At 33.4% G+C, this 20,430-nt stretch overlaps 1 long non-coding RNA gene across 1 annotated transcript in view; it reads left to right on the forward strand.

The window, feature by feature from the left end:
- The window catches only part of LOC309646512, a 40,937-nt gene that overhangs the window by 4,626 nt on the left and 15,881 nt on the right, over positions 1 to 20,430 (forward strand). Inside the window, exon 2 of the long non-coding RNA XR_014255410.1 lies at positions 1 to 20,430. This exon is cut by the window's right edge and continues 15,881 nt beyond it. This is a non-coding gene — a long non-coding RNA (uncharacterized lncRNA).

The following is a 20,430-nucleotide window of genomic DNA, read 5'->3' on the forward strand; positions in this document are numbered from 1 at the left end:
CCCTATATTTATGATTGTTATATCTTCTTGATAAATTGACCCCTTTATAATTATATAATGACCTTCTTTGTCACCTTTATGGTTTTTGACTTAAAATCTATTTTGTGTGTTATAAATGTAGCCACCTCTGCTCTCTTCTGTTTTCCATTTCCATGGAATATGTTTCCTTCCCTTCACTTACTGTTTATATGTGTCCTTAAAGCTGAAGTGGTGCTCTTGTATGTAGCATATAGTTGGGTTTATTTTTACATCCATTCCATCACTTTATGTCTTGACTGGAGAATTTAATATATTTACAATTAAGGTAATTATTGATAGATTAGGACTTACTATTGCCATTTTTTAAATTGTTGTCTGGTTGTACTGCATTCCCTTTCTTCCTCTTTTGCTGCCTTTCTTTGTGATTTGATGATTTTCTCTAGTGATATGTTTTGTTTCCTTTCTTTTTATCTTTTTTTGTGTTTATTATAAGTTTTGCTTTGTGGTTACCATGAGGCTTACATAAAACACCTTATGGTTATAATAATCTACTTTAAGCTGATAGCAACTTAACTTCAATTGTATTAAAAAACTCTACTCTTTTACTACCTGTCTCACATTTTATGTCACCATTTACATTTTTTTCATATTGTATTATAAACAAAGTATTGTAACTATAGTTATTTTTAATATGCTTGCCTTTTAACTTTATACTAGAGTTAAAAGTGATTTATGCAACACCTTTACATTACTAAAGTGTTCTGAATTTGACTACATACTTACTTTTACCAGTGAATTTTATACTTTAATATGTTCTCATGTTACTAATTAGCATACTTTCATTTCAGCTTGGGGAACTCCCTTTAGTATTTCCTGTAAGGCAGGCCTAGTGGAGTTGAACCCCCTCAACTTTAATTTGGAAAGTCTTCATCTCTCCTTCATATCTGAAGGACAGCTTTGTTAGGTAAAGCACTCTTTGTTGGTATTTTTTTCTTTCAGCACTTTGAATGTATCATCATACTCTCTCTTGGCCTCCTAGGTCTTTGCTGAGAATTCTACTGACAGTCTTATGGGTATTCCCTCATATGTGAAAAGGTGCCTTTTTCTTGCTGCTGTCAAAGTTATCTCTGTTCCTTGATTTTCAACAGTTTAATTGTAATGTGTTTTTCAGTGAAGTCCTCTGGATTAAAGCTGTTTGGAGACTTTTGAGCTTTATGTACCTGGTCGTCAATATTCAGTGAGTTTAAGTGAGAAAGTATAGACAATAAGTACACAGCACATTGTTTAAAGACTGTATCAAGGTATATTTTCCATATCATAAAATAGACAATAATTTTGAGTTTTGTTGTAAATGGAAACACCGAATTGGAGAGGTAACTGGAATAGAATATGAAAGGAAGAGAAATTTAAAAAATTAATTCATTTATGTTTACCATAAGCTATTTCAGTATGTGTATATGATGACAGGAATGATCCAAGTCATGTATACAGAAACAAACAAAAAAAATGCCAGTCTGGTATGAGCTAGAGAGGGTAGTATCCAGGTAGAAGTTGAGAGGTTAACCTTACCTAGAAGGAAGGACAATATATCCCTTAAAACAGGAAAAAAAAAAGCATATGTAGGTAGAGATACAGGTAAGTTGATAGATTTGATGGTGGAGCTTCTGTAAAATCTCTAATGATTGGTTCCATTTTCTCAGTGAAGTCAGAGGAAAGATCATTAACTAAAAGTATGTATGTCTGTGTGTGGATGGGGAAGGGTATCTGGAAATTTTACTAGAATGGAAAAGATATGAAATAGACCCTGGGAGATTGAACTGACTAATAAAATGATTATTGGGCAGCACTAAAGGCCTATCTGAAGTTAAAAGTCAAAAATTTAAAATAAGGTTAATCATCAAATTTGGACATTCTCTTTAATCATAATTGAAGGTACAGATATAGGTTCAGAGTAGGACATGAACTGGATTTAACCAGATGTTAATCCAGGTATGGCTTTGCCCAGGGAGTACTCCAGAGTGGGGGTGGATCACTGAAATCAAGAATGTCTCTTAAGGAATGATTATCATGAAGTACAATGGAATATAAGCTGAGTAAGAGGGGATGGACATCCTGAAGCAGAGAAGGAATAATGAAAAGTTAAAGCTTAACGGTCAATAGCTTAGAAGTACTGATGAGGTAAAATCATTTTAAACAGGTGTTTTATATATGGTAAAAGGCTACTTGTTGGCTTTTAGTTCAACCTTAGAAAATATGTCTTCCAGTTACCTAGAGAATTTCTTTTTTCTAATGTATGTAAATCAAATTGATTTCAGTGATTGCTCTTAAATACTGATTTTTGCCTGCAGCATAAATCCTATTTCTATGTGATTTTTTAGTGAATAGGGATACTTAGGTTGTATGTGAGGACCCAGTAATTTTTATAATTAGGTAACATGCAACTTATTGTAATTATTTGCAATTATTATTAGTGTTGAGTAGTATATTCAAAATTTATGCGGCAGAAACTTTTAGCTTGAATGAATTAAAGCTTTTGGATTTGAAAACCTGTCTGTTTCTTAATATAATCAGATATGTGAGTCTCTATAAACTTTCTTTGCTTTCAAAGGCAAACATAACTAATAATTTCTCTAAAGGTCTCGAATCATTCCAACATCTGTTCTTGGTTTACTATAAAAACCATGTCTCTGATCTCATGTGTTGAACTACTGTATGTTTGCCACTGTCTATTTCCTGTGAAAAAATACATTGAACAATAATAGCTTTTGTTCCTAACGCTCCAACTACTAAAACAGCTGAACAAATAATATCCATGCTTTCATTTGGAATAATTTATTCCATGTACATGTTTATGCAGAGTCATTTGGCTTATTGGATGTTTCATCATTTAAAAATCAAATCTCAGAATTTTAGACTACTGAAAACTCTTGTCTAATAGTTTCCTCATGCTTATAGTAATTCTCTTAACAGCATTTCCTTCCTAATTCATCATCTTATTTTGTGTATAGTTTGTTTTTTATGAGTAGAAGTGGTTAAAAATCTCCTTTATTAACAAAGTTAGTGAAAATTTCCATTCAAGGCCACACATTTTGCAAATAACATTAAAAGATTAAATAATTTTGCATATTAACCTTAAAAATAACTCTATTTGCTCTTTTGTTACCTAAAGAAATAATAACTATAGATTTGTAATGATATAAATTTTAATACATTTGTCTTAGCTCAACACACTCCAGATGACTTAATGATAGGCTGAGCAACACAGAGCAAGCCTAACTTCCATTCCACTAAGTATCTTATTACAGAAACATTACTAGCCCAGACATGGAGTAAGTCATGCACTGATTAAATAAGACAAATAAAAACACCATTTAAAAGGAAGGAAAATAAGTTACTTAAAAATCAGTCTTAAATCATTGGCAGTGGCAACAGTTTGGAATTTTTTTTTTTTAAGCATACAAAACTCTTCTATTTTTAAACATTTAGGAATTATAGTTTCGAATTTGGTCACCACCACATCCCATTGAAAACCAAAAACTGCAGTCATTCAACTATCCAGTTGACCCACTGTCTAATAACAGACTATCTAGAAAGCTCAGGGCATCTGTTTTCAATTTAAATTCGGACCTTACAACCTATGAATAAAGGGATATGAGTAAAGTGATAAACCTGTGAGTAAACTGTCAAATTTAAGGTTTGAATTTGTATACCAGCATTTGAGAGGTTAACACTTCATCACAATTCAGCTACTTTAAGGAATAACCTGTTTCTTGGTAGTAGTATATCTTAATTCAGGAAATAATGAAACTATGGCTGTATGAGTTTGTTAGCGTTGCTGTAACAAAGTGCCACAAACTGAGTGGCTCAGAACAACACAAATTTATTATCTCACAGTACTGGAGACCAAAAGTCCAAAAGTCAAGGTGTTGACTGGGCCATCCTCCCTCTGGAGGCAGTAGGGAAGAATCTGTTCTAGGTCTCTCTCCTAACTTCTGGTGGTTATCTGGATTGTGACAACATAATTTCAATTTTCACATGACGTTCTCCTTTTGTGCATATCTCTCACTGTGTCCAAAATTTCCCCTTTTTATAATAACACCAGCCATATTAGATTAGGGCTCACCTTAATGACCTCATTTTAACTTAATTACCTCTGTAAAGACTCTCCAAAAAAAGTCACGTAATGAGGTACTAGGATTTAGGACTCCAACATATCTTTTTCGGGGGACATAATTTAATGCATAAAAATGGCTTTTTATTTTGGCAGCTAGTTTTGTCATAGGTGTGACCTAGATACACTTTACAACTCAATTGTTTTCTCAACAATGTTACACTCAAAACTTTATATGTTATATATTTACGATTAGTAATAATTTAATAGTCTAATCATTGTTACTTAAAATCGTATACAAAAGTATTACAATTATAATATGTCTTTGAGAAATAATTTAGTATCTATTTCACAAATTTAGATCAGCTTACCTTTGGAGCTCTCACTGGATATCTCACTCTTCCTTCATCCTTGAGATATAGACAGAATGTTTCCTTCAACTTACCATGAATCTCTCTTTGCGCCCACTATTCTTCCTTAGTGGTGAGCATGGCTCCAGTTATTTCTGGCAGCATGACATCAAAAACTCTTGTAACTCCATACAGGCAATTTCTGACGGCTTCTCTATTAGTGCGCAGTTAATTTAATTTTCTTTATGACTTGTCAAAAGACTACATAAGAAGGGATCTCAAATATTCAACGTAGATTCATAATGTCACTGTGTCTCCTTCCCACTAGTTTTGCTACAATCAGAAGTTGATTTTATAGATGCATTACTACCTCATTGTAAGGTAATCTTTTACAGCAAAGAGGACTAATTTATAGATTGTATTCAATTAATTTTAAAATGTTTACTTGTTACCAATTTCTTTGAAATCCATCTAATTGTTAATTTCATTTAGGCACAGCTTCCTGCTAATCAATGGCTTCCTTTTTATGTTCCTTTTCAAGAACAAATCTTGGAGAAAAAAACTGAAAAGAACTAAGTAGGATTTAAGACCTCAAGTCTGCAGTAAGATAGTTTCTATATTTATAGGGTTGGGTAGTTGCAAGAACCCCTAAGACATTCTGACTTTGTGTCAAAGTCTGACATTGTGTGAAAGCTCCTCATATTATAAACACAAATGGAATATGCTGCATGTTACATTTTCTGAACCACACTAAAGACTAAACTAATGGTAACTACAACCTATGATCTACAAATTGTGTTAAGTTTGTTTACATGCTTTATACTTACTTTTAATTCTTATCAACTAACAGGTAGATATTTGTATTCTAATTTTACAGATGAAGAAACATGGACCTGATGTCATTAAATATTTGTTGAAGGAATACGTAGGTAAGAAATGGGGAGAACAGATTTTGAAGCCAAATCTGCTCACTCTAACCGATTCACATGCTGCCTTGAAAGTAGAACTTTCCAACAGTTGGACCTGCTTAGTAGTATAAGATTCTGCCTCAGGATGTAATAATTCCTATGTTCCAGATTCACTAGAAACACAAAATAAAACAAAACAAAATAGAATAAACCAAAAATATATATATAATAAGGACTCTTGTGGTCTTCTGCTGGAGATATCATGACGCTGTACAATGTAAGAGAATGAAATTTTAAAATTTTTGCTAATGCACTGGGATATTTACTTTTCTTTTTCATCCTATTTATTTCTATTTTATTCTGGTCTAGGCTATCTAATTTTTAAAAATTCTGGTCACAATTCATTAAATGTGTTTCAAAAATCACTAATGGGTGAAAAGTTTGAAAATCATGCAATTAAGTGATATTTCCCTCTGAGAACCTTTGATTTTTGTGACACACACATGGACACACATACACACATTTTTTGTACTTTTGGACTGGGAACACTGATGCTCACCTGGTAATTCATTAGCCAGTGTTGCATGTTTGCTATTGTGTCTCCTTATTTCTGCATCTTAATTCAAAATGGTCTGGGATGATGAGGTTAGAACTGTTTCCCTGGTATGCAAGCTCCCTTTCATGGGCATGGGGGATTCCAAGGTCTAACTAGGGTCTTCAGAAGCATATGATGGGGGAACTGAATTCAGTTTCTCTCATTTCCTGTCTTATACATAGTTAATTCATTCATTATTTAAATATTCATTGAACACTTAGTACGTGCAAGGTGCTGTGTTAGGCACTGAAATTTCAACAGGAAATTAATGCAGACATGAACTCTTCTCTCACTGAGATTATAATCTAGGTTTATAATCTTTCACACATAATCACACAAAGATACAGAATTGCAACTTTTTGTGACATATTTCAAAGAGATTCTCTTGCTTAGAAAATCCCTCTTCCTATTGCTTTACCCCCTCTCCCCCTCCTTCCCCAGTAAATATAGGGAATAAAACAATGTTTAGTAGGTAAATCTAGAAATGTCACCAAAAATAGCTCTCTGAAAAAAATGTGCCCTACCCCCTTCCTCGGTCCTGTCACATACAAATAGCATATTATACTGTCATTGGGGGAGGGGGGTGAAGGAGGAAAGAAAGAAGGAAAGGTAACTGCCTGTCTCAATTCCTGACAATTGATTTCTAAATGCAGATTTGGAATACAGTTCATTTGAATTTGAAGGTTTCCTGCAAAGCAGTTTTGCAAAGCATAATAACAGCGACCAAATTTTCAGCAAATTTGATTTATTTCATACATTGATTTTGTCATAAAAAGCCAGACATCTGCAGCTTTACTTTTCCTGAGGCAGGTAGAGTGATGTAGATTCACAGGACAAAACAGATTTGCTACTTTTGTTCTTTTCTTTGAACTGATTATTCCCTATTAAAATAGATTCTCCTCTGAGTTTCAGTCAACCTTCCAGTCAGGGATGGTTTTCCTGAACAGTATTGGCAGGAAGCTCTGACTCTGATTTGGATTTTGAGAGTTAGTGTCAGGTTGAGTTAAGGAGTTGATTAAATTATTTCATTTCATTTCTAAGGTACCATTTTTAAATGTCAAATCATTGTTAGATGCTAAACCTTTCATTGTATTTTAAAAGTGTACTTCAGCTTACTTTTAAAGAAAAAAATACTCCCCAAAATATTGGATCAATAGAGCCTAAATGACGGACATTTATGCAGTTACATTCAGTTGTCTGAAAAATGAAACCTACATTATAGCTGTTGTTTGAAATCTTCCAACCTTCATACGTGGTTACTAGTATCCTTCTCAGTGAGTGCCATACATAGCCCTCTAGTGATTCTGATTTCCACTGGAAAATTCTCAGAAAGAATCCTTATAATGAACAACGCATTTAGTCTTGGAGGCATAGATATTTTTTAAGTTAAAAATTAGCCAAACAATCACATTTAATAAATTACTCTCTATACAACACCTTGCCTAAACTTACATATAATTTAATGTAAACTTTATGTTATGTTAATGCATTTCTAATTGGGCAATAGTTTGGTTACATGGTTTCTTTTTTATTTCATCAAATGTCTTCCAAATGATAGATTGCAAAATAGAAGACTGAGTAAGGGCTAAAGCAAGATGCTTGATTAAACATTTGCATAAGAATAATATAGAAGCACCAATGGCAAACAGATGAAGCATTATATTGGACTGTTATAACAAGAGTATATAATATTAAACTATGTATCAGTTCTTCTTCTCTTAGTGTTAATCTTATATGAACATAATATAGGGTAAGGTTTTAGAGCTAAAAGCTTAGGCTTTGGGGATAACCAGACTCTGTTTTCTCACATTAGTTACATGCCCTTGGGCACATTATTCAACTTCTCTAAGCCCAGATTTCTCCGCTTACAAAATCTAGATAATATGGCAAGAACTGAAAATGGCACTAAATTAAATAATTTATTTAGGGTGCCTTGTAGTAACCAACAAATAGTGGTTCTTTTCCACGCTCCTCTAGATCATTCATAATTCACTTCTCAATTTAATCCGAATATAGAGGGCCTGGAAAAGCATTTTCAGTAGTACTAATTATCACTGCCCATCCTTCAAGTTCTATGAGTTGTGAAAATAGACTGCTTTTCCAATTTTTATTTTTGCTAGTGCTTGTACCCAAAGAGCTCTAAATATCTAATAGGTGTCTTATTCTTGAAGCCACCTCCATCTCCCCAGTGTCCAGTGCTACCCAGCACCCTCCAGGAATGATGTATTGCTTGAGCTTGTATTTCAGCAAGTTCTTATAACATTTTTCTGACTGCCCTGCTTCCTTTGGCTTCAGCTTGCTCTCCAAATCTTGTTAGGTATTCTTCTGTCATCAATTTTCTTCATAAATCTAGCTCAGTGGACCTATTTTATATCAAGTAATGTTTAAACACTAGTAGAGTGATTGTGTTATAAGATTCATTAATCTTACCATTTGATATTAATAAATGCCTCTAGGGTATTAGTTTTTGTTTGGTAGGTTTTTTTTTTTCCTTGAAAGAGTTAGCACCATCCTGGATTTGGGTATCTATAGAGTCTAGCTTGACTATCCAGTGGTGGTGAAGAAAGAAAATTGGACACTAAAGATTTTGGTTCATTGGATGCACTGTTTATTGAAAATTCTTTAAAAATCTAAGTGACATTCCCGGTAGGTCAAACACTTAATTAGCAAAGAGAATTGATTGATGCCACTTTTGTAAAGTGTTAGTTTGGCACAGAGAATAAGAGCTCATTGACCCTCATCATATTTTCAATATCTAAGTTACTTGCTTGTCTTCCTGATTTTCTTCATCCAACAGGGCCTCATTCAGATTTCCTGCTGAGATTGCAAAATTTGTTTACTGTATTTACTCCCTTACTATTTAAAAAATGTCAAATTGTGGAGGGTTTTATTATATGTTCTTTTCAACAATTATGCTAGGGATCACAATAACCTCCATGTATGTAATTACATTGTTTAAGGCAAAGTAAACTATTCTACAATTATAGACATGAAAGACACAGAAAATGTTTTAAATTTCAGAAATATTCATGAACCAAAATCCAGTAATCTAATTTCTGAAATTTTTATTTTAGGGAATCACTAAAAATTAATAAATATTTCACTCAAAATTTATTGCAGCATTATTTTTACTGATGACAAGTTGAAACCAATCAAGATGACGCATGCATATAAAACTGGAGAAAATAATAGAAAAATTTTAAAAGTCTGATTTTTCTGTGTGGTTATATTTTCTTTTTCGTTCTCTATTATATTTGATATTATCCAATTTTTTTTTAAGGTAAAGCTTGTGTGTGTGTGTGTGTGTGTGTGTTTGTGTGTGTGTGTGTGCCAGAGAGAGAGACGCTCTTACATCAATTTTTCTGGAAATCAATACTTACTTCCAACACAAATTCAACAGTGCCATCATTTATATATATGGTAACTAAAATTTAGTTCTAAAAATAAGCCCTGATATTTAAGTGTTTATCTTTGTTAAGTTTTATTTTAAAATACCAGACATCTCTGAAAATAGTGAAGGTTAGAACTGACCAAAATGATTAAGCAAGTTTAAATTTATCCTCATGGTAGAATTCAGCAAATATACCCTCAAAGTAATGGAATACACTTGACTCTCCTCAGGACTGATTACGTCTTCATCATGTAGCTACACAATGTAAACATTATGGAGACTGTAATGATATAAAATGTCCAAGCATTCCAGAACAATAACAAAGCAACTGATATGTTACTTTTCTATAAAATCTTAAATTGCCATAACAATATTAATACCTATGAAATTTGAATAGAAAGGTAAAATTTACTGAAATTGCAGTTGTCTCCTTTTACCAGCAGATCATTACTATCTACTACTACTATTACTATAGTAAAGTAATAACTTTCGTTAAAAAATACATTTTATTTTCCTTGGCTGTTGTTTGAAATAAGTCTTACTGAAATTCTGTGCAATTATATTCCTTGCCACATTGAGGCATATACATTTTTGAGGCAGTTAGCAACATTGAGAAATTGAACCCAAGGTTTTGCATTTTCACTACTTAATGGGAAAATTTTGTCATTTTTGAACTCAGTTGGATATAAACAAATCCAACTCCTTATTTGTACCACTGATACTCTTACAAAATAAATATCATTACAGTAAAATTAAAAGAAAAAACACAATCTTGTGCTCACTGGGCATTTGCTGTTTATGAATATTACTTTAAATGAGTGGGCCATTATTTGCAACATTAATTATTTTAATACTGAGATTTTCTTCATAAATTATATGTTTGTAATAGAATATCACTGACAGAGCATCAATCTTTCTATTTTTCCTTTTGTACAAATGAAAACCATAATCTGTACAGAGACCAGATTCTACCCAAAGTGCAAAATCCCACTTTACATTCAGAACATATAATTGAGATGAAATGGTATCTGGATTAGTATTAGCAATGGATAGCAAAGTCCATAAGTTAGCAATAATTATGTTTCCTTTGGATGATTTTAAGGCATGGTTTGATAATGCAAAGTTAGAAAAGATAATCTCATTCAACTAACTATAAGCTCTTTTCTAAACTCAGAGAGCCAAAATTTTGAAAATTGCCCTAAAATGCCCTATTTTTCTTACCAATTTAATGGATAAATCAGTATATTACCTAAATCATTGAGAACTTCATATTTGCTGATTGCTTTATATATATATATATATCACCTAACCTTCCCAATAATAATATGGGTGGTCACTATAACCTCAGCTGACATATAAGGAACTGAAGCTTTAAGGCAATACATAACATATGCAAGATCACTCTGTTAATAAATGATAGCACCAGTCAGATTGGATTCCAGTTATATCTGACTCCAGAACTGATGCTTTGTGTGATTATGTTGTTGTACAGCAGAACAATATATATCTAGGAGTCTAAACATGCAAAATAGCTCAACAATAGAATAATTCAGAAGCTGAGTTTTAAATGGCTAATCAATATTTTAAAAAACATACCATTGTAATGTACAAATAATAAATAGTGTATCATGAAAGCGTGACACACATGATGCAGATCAAGGAGATGGTGGTGTTGAACAAGTACAAGCCACAAGATGGAGAAGACAAGGGTTGCACTGCAAGTGGCAGATTAAAATATATTTACTGGTTGTCATTTTGAGTTGTGAAAAATCTCAAATATAATGGAAGGAATTAATAACATGAAGGATATTTACTACTGAGCAGAAAACACTGTGGATTTGCAGACTGAGGGGACAATTTGCAAAGGAACGACATCACAAGGCACTCAAATGACTCCAGTGGACAGTTTCAGAAGAGCTTTGACATCTTTATTTTCTCATAATAAGTCACTTTAATATACTCCTATCTGCTGGTCAAAAAGATTCTCAGACATTAAAAATGACTCACTTTTTTATGATTATAAAGCCTTTTCTGGCATTTTTAAGGAGATGAGAGTGAGTTGCAAACTGATTTTCTGTGACAGAATCCACAAGTAAAGTGTGCTGATTAAATTTAAATAATATATAAGTTTAAAAAACTTATATTTTCCTATTTCCTATTTTGATTGATATAATATGCTTTCTGAAGTCATCAAGTATTTTATAAAATATTTAGAGACTTTTAAATATTTTATACATTATATATTTACATTAAATGTATATTTCATATTTAGTTTAAATCAAATGTGTTTAGTTTTTTACCATACCTAATGGCCCAGTATGCTAAAATGCCTTTTCCTTTTTGGTATTACAATATTCAAACATAAATATTATTAATCCAGAACAGGTCAGTGCCTAGCCAATCCAGAGACATGATCTATTGTGCATCTTTCTGCCATCAGTCAGTGATGGTTATTTGCATAAAAGCGTTCTGTTTTCTAGCCGTTTTTGCCTACCTGAGACAAAGTGTGCAGCAGAGGGCTGCACATAAACCAGGCTAAATCAGAAGTGTTTGATTCATTCAGTTTCCCTACTGATCAGCTTTACACTTACGTGACTAGGTAAGAAGACCACATCCATTCAAAGAAGGCTGTCTCTTGGTGATGGTGGTAGTCAACCTAACATTGGAAGACAATAAGCAGGAGATGAAAACAAGTTTTGTTTTTTTAGGGTGGAGATTACAGGTAACACACTTTTTTCTTGTCATAATGTTTTCTTTAATATTAGTATTACATTGTTTTTGTAATTCAGATTTAATGTACTCTGCAGCCCTGCCATCACGCTGCCAGATCCCCTACAAGCTCCCAACATCTGTTTTATTCTGAATGCATTGCTAACCCTGAAACTCAAGATCTCTGCAAGCAGGGCTCTTTTATGCCAATGACCACTCACTCTACATTGCTCATATTTGCAAAGCACCAATAAGATTTGACTGACCAAGAATATCTCTTCCAGCTCTTTCAAATTTCTAAGGCTGATTCAAATAGTATTTCCTGGGAGAATTACACATCAATCAACACATATTTAGTATACATTCTAAACAAGACCTATGTAAATATTGTAACTCATTAACAGTATCACAGGCCATAAATTAGGCAGCTATCGCAAGATAAGGGCAAGGCCAGGAGGTAATGGGGCATAGGACATTAATCAGAAATATAAGCCCTACATGAGAATAGGACAGGCCAAGTTGTTCATGATGGAGTGGAGTTCTGGGTAATGTGGATAACAGTTGGACAACTGTGGAGGAAAACAAAGAAAAGTTTGCCTGTGATACTATGTTGACAATAATAATAGCTGCATTACATGGAGTTTTGGCTATAAGCTGAATCTGCTTCTGCCAGACACATTATTTTATAAACATTATTTTTAATTTTCACAAGTAAGGATACATATCTTCATTTTATAGATGAGGACACCAAGATGTATAGACTGTAAGTGTTCCTTAAAGCCACACAGCTAATAAATGGTTCAGCCAGGATATGTCTGAGTGCCCCCTACTTGTTGGTACTTATTATTCATTTGTTCATTACCGTAAGTTGAAATTTTCATGGAGATTTTCTTTGTAGGTGATTTTTGATTCCTTTAGGTAATGTTTAGGTCAAGCCTCCATCTACGGGCCCTAGTGCTTCCAACCCTGGAAAATCAGTTAAGCTCTGAAGTCATAATTCCTATGATAAAGAATTTCATTGCTCATCACTTACTCATTATTTTTCCATTATATCCAAGAGGGAAATTCAACTAACAAATATGATCCAAATTACTGAAACCCCATGTCCTGAATATATGCCTTTACTCTTTTATTGTGAAGTTGAGATAATTCATTTTCTAATTCCATCCTTTCCATGTTCCATTTCTCACATCCATGCATTCCTTATGATATTTTTAAAGTATAAGGAGAATAAAGAGAATGAAACATTGGAGGGAAAAAAAGTAGGCTGCTATTCCTCCTTAGTATGTATTGTCCTTTATTCTTTCCTTTCTCTTGTCTCATATGAATGGCTTTATTGGGAAAATCTTAACACATACTTTCCCTTCTTCCTTTCATTTTATCATGTTTCTTTCTCCAAAATCCCATATAATTTAAACACTACCTAACTTTCTCACTTAGCTTTCCAGAAGTTTACAAGCCCGAAGGCCCAAGAAGAAGTCCCATGTGAGATCATGAAAATATATTTACATGTGAAAACATATGTGATTTACAAATCATTAATAGATATGAGTTTAGTAGTAAGAATTCTTACTAATACAGATATCTGGGGAACACAGGACCTCTAGTTGCTGCATAGCTATTTCCCAATAGATTTTATGTTGAATAGGAATTCCTCCTTGCCCTGTCAGGTCATATCACCTACACAGACTACTTGGCAGTGAATGATATGTGAGCTTGGCTGTGTTAATGGGAGAAGAACATTCCTGGTTCTCATTCAAGATCATAGAGTTATGCCATTAAAAAATACTATCTTCCCTCTCTGTCTCTGTAATACCAAAAAGCAGAATATGGTCACATTTTAAGAAAAATATTCAAAAAATTAAGAAACTCCCACTTTCATAGCATTTAAGACTGAATGATTATTCAAAATACCACACTTCAGTATTTTGTAAATAAGGACACTCACCAAGTAAAATCTATTTGGCAAATTTTTCTTAGGAGGTAAATATAATCCCTTCATGATTATTAAAACCATGGCATTGTTAATGTTTTTGATAGCACAGACCTAAATGAACACATAGATGAATCCATTATTTTAAATGGCAGTATTTTCAATTCTTAAGCAATTAACAATAGTTCATTTAAAAAGAATGCCTTTAGGAACAATATTTTTAAGCATCTCCCTTTTCTTTTTTTCTTTCTTTTGAAAAAGAGATGCACTTTGATAAGCTGTTTAAACATATTATGCATTATTAAAACTTAACATTATATGCTTGACAGATAGCATATAGTTTTCTCTAGGGCTTTATTGCAGTCTGTGAAACTCATTAGTTGTGATTTCATTGCCAGTGGCAAAACACAGAATGTTCTATAAATTAAAACATTTGGCTATGGCTATGGGAAATTCTCCATGATAAACAGGGGTTGGGGATGGGAGTGGGAATCAAACCTCACTGTTTTCATCCAAAAAAGAAAAAAATTCAGTGTGTGCTGAATTTGTGCTCCAGGTTTGTTTATCTCAGAGATTGAACATTCTAAACAATGTGGGAATTGCAGTAATTTTAGAACCAGTGTAGATAAATTTACAAGTTAAATCACAATGTTTACAAAAGAATATATAGAGCAGTACACCTTACTTGTACCAGATGCTGGTAATCCGGACAGTGGGCTATCAATTAAAGTGGACAATATCTTGGCCATTCTTCATGTTGACTCCATTTAGCCAGATTATTTTTTTTTTAGGTTAATGTTTTTTAATAGCATGCTATTTCCTGTCATCACCAACTTTTACTATCTCTTCAGTTTCCATTCTATATTTAATTCAATTATTTTATTGGAATTGACAAATATATATTCCACCATTGACCCATGTAGATCCAGCCAACGTGTCCTGAAGTAAATACTTTTCTGCCCATAATAGTATAGGTGGTTGATTTCATACTCATTTGTATGACATTAATATAAAATTCAACTTAGGTACACATTTCTATGACTTTAAACATATATAGATACCATTAATGTAACTCACAGCTTTACATAGGGTAAAATGATCAAGATTATGTAAGTGCAAACGAATTACTACCAACGCATAAATAACGGGGACACTTTCAAATGAATTACTGATACTTAATTAGTTAAACATGTCAAATAATTACAGAATAATCACAGCTCTCATCAGCAACTGTGATAAACTGATAAAATTTGATTTAATAGAACATGTATAAATTTGCACTTGGTTGAAACATCTGCAAACTGGCAAACAGTTTTAGCGCATTGGGCTAGAGGCATTTCTGCAATCACTGTGACTGTATTCCTTGCTCCTCCACAACCTGAAACCTTCTTCTTTTTGTTTATCCCCTTCCTCTTTCCTGCCTTTTCTCTTCTTTTTGTTTCTTTACTATCCCCCACCTCGTCTTTATTACAGTTTTAAATAGTGTATGTATAATCCATGTTACTCTACCGTTAAACTGTGTGAGTCTAGAGCACTTACATATTTGAATGTATTTTTTGTAAGCCTAGAAATGTACATGCACCTAATTTGTTTACCAAATTCTATATTAAACACACATAGTGCCTAGTTTTGATAAAATAATTGACAATGGATTGCCTTCAATTACATTATTCGTTTTTTCAGATTGTAAAAAATTCAAAGTGTTTGCTGGTTTCCTTACTTGCTATAGAGTTAGTCCTCATGCAGTTCACATCCTCTGTGATCTCTTTCCAAACTAAAGCCATAAATATGCCTTCCTTGGCCTGAATTCACTCGCCAGAAACTATTTTAAAATCATAGTGTCTTATATGTTGGAAAATATATACACCTACATATTCACTCCAACCAATCTTAAGCTTTTCTCTAGCTATAGGAGGGGTGAAAACTAAAACAAAAGAAATTTGGGTAATTCAGTAATTTGGTTTTGTTCATACATTGAGTTGCATTGTTTGAAATTGTGGGGGTAGGTATGATAAAAATTTTCAGTTTATGTGATGCTTGCTGTTTATAAAGAGCTTGAAAATATATTTACCTCACTAGACTGGAAAAATGAAGGCAGAAAATATGTCTACTTATTTTTTACTCATGTATTGCTAAATAATATTCTTTGCATAAAGCTTTTCTAACACACATCAGTTTTACAAAAGGATCATCAATTGTAAAAATAATTTTATTTTATCAGAAGTATTGTGGTGCTTTGGGGGAATCAGTAGATTCCTAATAAATCTATAAGAGTAAAAATATTGGAATAAATAAAGGAAAAATGAGGAGCAAAGTATAAGAGCATGGAAGAAACACCATGTGAAGAGACAGTAGTTTCTGTTATTCTCAATTGGTATTTTGATTGCACATTAAATTGTTTGTTTGTAGATGATATTAAAGTTCATTAGTTCTAGCTTCCTAATGTTAACAGATGAGACAACTAAACCTCAGAGAGGTTAAATATTTTCTTCCTTTTAACTAGCTGTCTATGACCTATTTAACTAGTTTTTAAGCTAGTTGTGAGGGTCATGCCCAGAGGATTTCATACAAACCACCTCAGTGGGCTTTCTACTGAAAGCTGCTATCAGTCAGAGTGTATACAGAAGGACTATAGTAAAGTGGAATCAACAATGAATTTAAATTGAAGACCTTAGACTAACACTACCTTCTTAGCCATTTACTAGCAAGTAACTCAGTTCTGCTAAGCTTCAGTTTCTACATCTATAAAATTAGAATTGTTCTATCTATCCCAGAATGTTAGAGCAGATACAGTCATCAAATTATATCCTTCTAACCTCTCTACAGTGGTCTGTGGGGTCATAGGTGATCTAGGTGCTATCCAGTTCTCCAGTTTCATATTATACTACCTGAATTCAGCTTAACTGGCTCCCTTTATATTGCTTACACATATCCAATTATTTTCTATCTAAGCACCTATAAACTTACATTTTTCTCTGCTTGAATCTTGTTTTATTCTCGGTGCATAGCTGACTTCACGTCTGGGGTTAATTTCTTAGCTCTGTGCTTAAATTTTCTCTCCTCAGAGGACCCTTCCTTTTCCACACTGCATGTGGCCATGCTTCATCTTTCAACAAATATTGAGTGCCTGCTATGGACCGAATGTTTGTATCTCCTGAAAAATTCATTTGTAGAAGTCTTTAAGAGGTAATTAGGTCATGAGGATGGCGCCCCCATGATGGGATTAGTGGCTTTATTTTAAAAAACTGAAGAAAAAGAAAGAAAGAAAAGAGAGCTAGTTCTCTCTCTCTCAGCCACCTGAGCATATAGTGAGAAGGTGGCTGTATACAAACCTAATAGCAGGTCCTCATCAGAGCCAGGATGTGCTGGCATCTTGATTTCAAAACTTTCCGGCCTCCAGGACTGTGAAAAATAAATATTTGTTGTATTTTGTTATAGCAACTCAAGCTGACTAATACAGTGCCCATGAACCTAGTCCTGGACAGTTACTCTATATCACATCACTAAGCTATTTTTCCATAGTACTTAAGATAATTTTTATTTATTTATTTATTTATCCTGTCAATCTGCAAGGTTTTAATCTTCAAGGATTTTTTTGGTCTTATTCATAGAAATGTCCACAGGGCTAAACCTCATGTCTGGCATATAATAAATGTTCAAGATATATATTGAATGAATAAATGATTTCACAAATACTTTTTGAGAAACATTTGTGTCAGTCATTGATAATTGCTAGGCACACATTTCTTGTCATCAAGATTGAAAGGAAACAAATATGTAAGAATTTATTCATTCAACAAATACTTTTTAAACATCAAACAAGTGTGTATGCTAGATGGCAGGAATACAGTTGTGAATAAACATAACTCCAGGCACACGGAACTGACATAAAGGAGGAAATAATTAAAAGTTATGCAAGTATACACTTAAAAATGGATAAGATGATAAATTGTATTTGATAAGTTTGAACCACAATTAAAAATAAAATAATAAAAATGTTATAAGGTTAAATAATTCTATTTGAGATATGTTCCGTGAAGGAAAAGCACAGGGGTATATGAAAATGCATAACGGGAGGACTTGATCTGCTGTTGGGAAGAGGAAAGGTCAAGGAGAGTCTATTGAAGAGTAACTGTTGAATTGAGAACTAAAGAATACACAGTGATTATCTAACTGAAGAGATGCATGAAAGTCCTAGGCACATGTCATAACTTAAGTTGTTGAAATGAGGGCTGAGCAAAGGCCAAAGTAGCAGTAGCAGAGATGGGAAGGTGAAGAGCAGCGTGAGTCGAGTCTGAAGGTGTCATTGGTGATGGTGTCCTATAGTGCTGCCATGGAGGAAACCCTGGGTCTCCCTGGAACTACGCAAAGGCAGTGAATTCAATTTTGGGGGCAGGACAATTTTCTGAAGGAAGACTTATCATGGTGAAACAGAGTAAGCAGAGTTCAGCAGCATGAGTATGATGGTAGATGCAGAGATGGGGGAGCAGTGTGAGGCTCTTTGAGCTTGTGCAAAGCTAGAGATACTTCTATTATTAATAATGGACCCCTTTGGAAAGTCTAATGTGTACACCCTGCTTCTCTCTTTCATCATATGTTGGCGCATCCAGTCCAAATAGTTTCCCTTCTTTCCCATTCTAATAACAGAATTATTCCAACAAGTAGAAGAGGAGTTTGTTTGGTTTCTCTTTAATTTTTTTTAAATCTTTTTTTCTCTGAGAAAGACCTCTGTACATTGGTAACATATTTTTGAATGTCAAGGCATTACTACAAAGACTTTCATAAAGGCACTAAGACGCTAGAGAATTTATCTCAAACCATCCCTGACAGGCTTTCCTCTTCCTTATTATTTGTAGAAAAACAGAAATGCCTTTCGTGAGAAAAAAGCTTTGAAGGATGAATAAGAGATAAATTGGAGGAAAGAATAGGGAAAGGAATTATTTGGCAGAGGAAGTCAAATGAGCAAGTAGTGGGCTTGTTTAGAAAATTACTAGTAGATATTTTCTTTTTATACTTGAATGAAAATTGCAAGGGAAAACATGATGGACATGAAATCATCAAACATGAGTATGTCTATTAGCTTTCTAGAGCTGCTGAACAAGGTACCACAACCTGGGTGACTTAAACAACAGAAATTTATTGTCTCACAGTTCTGGAGGCTAGAAGTCCAATATCAAGGTATTGGCAGGGTTGGTTTCTTCTGAGGGCTATGAGAGAAAGATATGTTCCAGACCTCTGTCCTTGACTTGTAGAGGGCTTTTCCTTATGTCTCTTTATATCATCTTCTCTCTGTCTGAACATCGGTGTCCAAATTTTCCATTTTTATAAAGATGCCAGTCATACTGAATTAAGTCCCACCTTAATGATCTCACTTTACCTTGATTACTTCTGTAAAGACACTAGCTCCAAATAAGATTATCCTCTGAGGTACTGGGGGTTAGTACTTAATCACACAAATTTAAGGGGAACACAATTCAACCTATAATAGTATGTCAAAGTGTTTTAGTAAACTGTAAAGTATTGAAAGTAAGCATTCACATTACATATTTCATTGGATGGTGGCAGGGACCAAAAGGGATTATATATGAATACATGATTTCTAGAAAAAATCGTATATTTAGACACTCATATGGACAATTCTTTCAGTGGTACAGAATGGAATTGTTAAGAAGATGTTTTTATGAGCCATTGATTGATTGGGTAGAAAGGAGCCTTTGGAGTTCACACCTACATTTCAAACAAAAAGAATGAATAAACAATATAATAAAAACAGGTAGAAAAAGGAAGATTCATATGTGAGTACTATGCATAAGAGGAGTTGGGGTGAAAAATAAGGGACACTATTATCAGAGGTAAAAAATGGAAATGTGTCTATTGTGGACATTATTATATTAGATTTTAGTATGTACTAAAATGATTTATACTTTGTTACATCATCCCACGTTTTGACTGAGCCAAATAATGCTTAAAATCACATTTTTTTTTTTGTTATGGTTGAATTTTGGAGTGTAGGTGAAGGTACAAAATAGCTGAAAAGTATTATAAGGATGTTCAATTGTTATAAAGTAAAAAGTGATGGCCCTAACTATGGACCATGGAGTTATGGTTAAAAATCAAAATATCTTCTCATTTCTTTTGAAATCATTCTCTTACAATGGTACATCGACTAAGAATTATCATTGACACCTTTTGTGTTACCATTTTTTGGATACATTATGCTACATTTCAGTATATTGTAAAATCATGGTCAAATAGTTTTGTAAATTAAAACTCTATGCTTTGGGTTTTTGTTTTGAAGACATTGCTGCCACCTCAATTCATTGAGTTTAGTCTTTGCCTAAAATTTCTTTCAGCCCTTCATCCCTTTTTTCTACTTTCTTAACTCCCTAATGCAGACCTCTGTCCACTTAAACTATTGCTCTTGTTTTTCAGCTTCGACTCTGCCTGTGTTCTC

The sequence above is a fragment of the Balaenoptera physalus genome, assembly GCF_965194825.1.
Source record: "Balaenoptera physalus genome assembly, chromosome: 17".
Taxonomy (NCBI): domain Eukaryota; kingdom Metazoa; phylum Chordata; class Mammalia; order Artiodactyla; family Balaenopteridae; genus Balaenoptera; species Balaenoptera physalus.